General features: G+C 35.9%; 1 long non-coding RNA gene across 1 annotated transcript; it reads left to right on the top strand.

The window, feature by feature from the left end:
* The first annotated feature begins 259 nt into the window (after positions 1 to 259).
* Positions 260 to 1,769, top strand: LOC123430084. The gene is made up of 3 exons (XR_006622849.1): positions 260 to 826; positions 908 to 1,057; positions 1,297 to 1,769. It is a non-coding gene; the product is annotated as an uncharacterized LOC123430084 (long non-coding RNA).
* The last annotated feature ends 853 nt before the right edge of the window (positions 1,770 to 2,622 follow it).

Below are 2,622 nucleotides of genomic sequence, written 5' to 3'. Positions count from 1 at the left end.
TTTTTAACTCCAAAATCCAAGTTATGCTCTTTGTTAGGTTGGTATTGACATCTGATTCTACTTTTTTGGCATGATCTTGTGACAGGCTTGCTCAATAAGATGCAAAAAATAGAGCAAATCATAGTCAAAGTCACACATCTGGAAGTAAGAGTTTCTCTTGGGTTGACACTGAAATGGTATGCAACCATATGCAGTTCTTATTTGAACTTAGATGTTTGTAAAATTTGCTCATTGTTTTAATCCTTTGATTACTTGACATAGACCGAGGTGCTCAAGCATCACTCTCGTAGACATGGACTATTTATTGAAACACATATACATCAAATTAGTGGAATTCCTCAAAAATGGTCCGCATTAAGAATTGTAAGTGCACTTGAATTTTTCGATGCCTTTCATATTTTTGTTTATGTAATAAATACTAGGAGTACATAACACATTCCTGAAATTTATAGAAAGAACTTCAACATGAAGCAGGAAAGCACCCTGAATTAGTGGAGAATGGTATTAAGGATGGTGATTTGTTTACATTTATTTGTGGAAAACAAAAAATGGATATGTTCGTGCTATAGGATTGGGACCAACTCCATCTAAACAAGAGTTTCCTAGAACCAAGCAGTATGAATCAACAAAGCTTCAAATGGCAATGGAAGCATGTCGCGTATCTAACCAAAAAGTGGAACATCTGCAAGAACAAATGGACGACACGAAGAAGATAATGGTAGAAATGGGTGACATGAAGAAGCAAATGGCTGAAATGAGGGAAGTTCTTTTTTCTTCATAGGGGAAACGAGATGAAACCAATAGCATACCTACAATAGGACAACAGGTAGCACTATAGTTCTATTATATTGTACCTCTACAATAGTGGAACATGTAATAACATCTACATTGCTTGATTTTTATGTAGGTCATAAGGACAAGATAAACTAGTAATACTGAAGAAGGTAATGATATTCTGGAGGACATGGCTGAGTTAATCTCACTGTGGTCATCAGGACAAGATAAACTAGTAATACTGGAAAGTTGTTAAAGCATAGAAACATGACACGCAAAAGGGGTAAATCTTTATTTCCTGCTTATTATTGTGTCCCTCTTTTAGGCTATCATTCAACTTAATTTGACTTCAGTCTGAATGATAATTCATCTAAAAAGATGTTTTCCATATGATTCTTTATTAACTTAAGTTTTTCTGCTTCGGATTCCCCTATGCTTTTCTACACAACATTATATATATGTACACTTGAACTTGCTTCTTTAAAATGTAATTATGTTCTTAATTACAATTTTTCCCCATAGGGTGGAAGAGATGTCATACTATATAGCATGACTAGACCTTTAAGTGTCGTTGTTGCCAAAGGAACAATTCAAACAACTAATACAAAGGTCGTGGTGTGGGCGAGCCTCTAGGTTCTCAATTTGTTGAAATTGTCATATATTGGGTGTTCAAAATGGAAACTGGCTTGCCTCGTGCATATGGAGACATGTTTACCATGGCAGATGGTAAGGGGAAATCAATTGCGTGTCCATATGCTATGGTAAGAATCCACAACACTTGCTTTGTTTTATTTTCTGATAATTGTTCACCTATTGTCCATGGGAGATGCTAACTAACTATTACTGTTGTAGATCAAAGATGCACAAAAGGTAACGAATGTGCCACGAGGTGCACGTAATATGACATACTCCATACATCAAGTTTACTACAATCCATTCTTTTTATGTGATGTGATGAAATTGGTGTGATTGGAATTAGTGGAATGTTGGCTACATGTGAGAAACCATCAATTTAATAGCATGTTTTTCTCCTATCTAATTCATATAATCATTTTGCTTCTTGAATGTATAATCTTATAGGAAGTAGATTACACACAGACAACTTCCATGTAAAGAATTTGTAAATCATAGGTGTAATTTACTCAGTAGAATAAAGCCATGCATTAGCTGTTTGTACCAATTTTTCTATGACGTTTCAACATTTTTTGTGTTGAATGCTCACTTTCTTGAGAAATTTGTATGGGGTCGAGGTATTCATCAACCTAGCGCATGGATATGATGACTTTGTCACAGAACATTGGGCTATTTGTAGCATTTTGGACCAGCCAACTTCAACCGTGTCATGAATCTTATATGTGTTATTTGGTGCTTTATGTATTTTGGCGTAGAACTTTATGCTCATGGATATGACTGGTGTTCTAGACTTGTGTTTAAACTCTTTTAGACTAGTAAATATAGTTTTGTACTTGTGTTGTCTTCTCGACTTGTGTGTTCTCGATGGTCAAACTATGTTCGTTGTTGTCAACCTGGGTCAATATATATGTATGTTGTCATCTTGATTCTATCTGTGGATGAAATTTGTGCGTGCTATCTGCAGCCTTGATAGCTTTAGATATAGCGGGAACACCCTTTGCCACAATATACCAGAGATCGTTGTTAATTGCTTCAACATGCATGCTCATCTTGTTCTTCATGTTGGGGTAGTCCAGCCCGTCAAAGGTAGGACAGCCTGGAGTGACCTTGATCATACATGCGGTCAACATAACTAAAATTCCACGTGGTTAAACCGAAATCACACAAAACAAGGGAGTACCTGGATTTGATACCAATTGAATGTGTTTTATATCG

The sequence above is a fragment of the Hordeum vulgare genome, chromosome 2H (assembly GCF_904849725.1).
Source record: "Hordeum vulgare subsp. vulgare chromosome 2H, MorexV3_pseudomolecules_assembly, whole genome shotgun sequence".
NCBI lineage: Eukaryota > Viridiplantae > Streptophyta > Magnoliopsida > Poales > Poaceae > Hordeum > Hordeum vulgare.
This window is presented reverse-complemented; position numbering and strand designations above follow the sequence as displayed.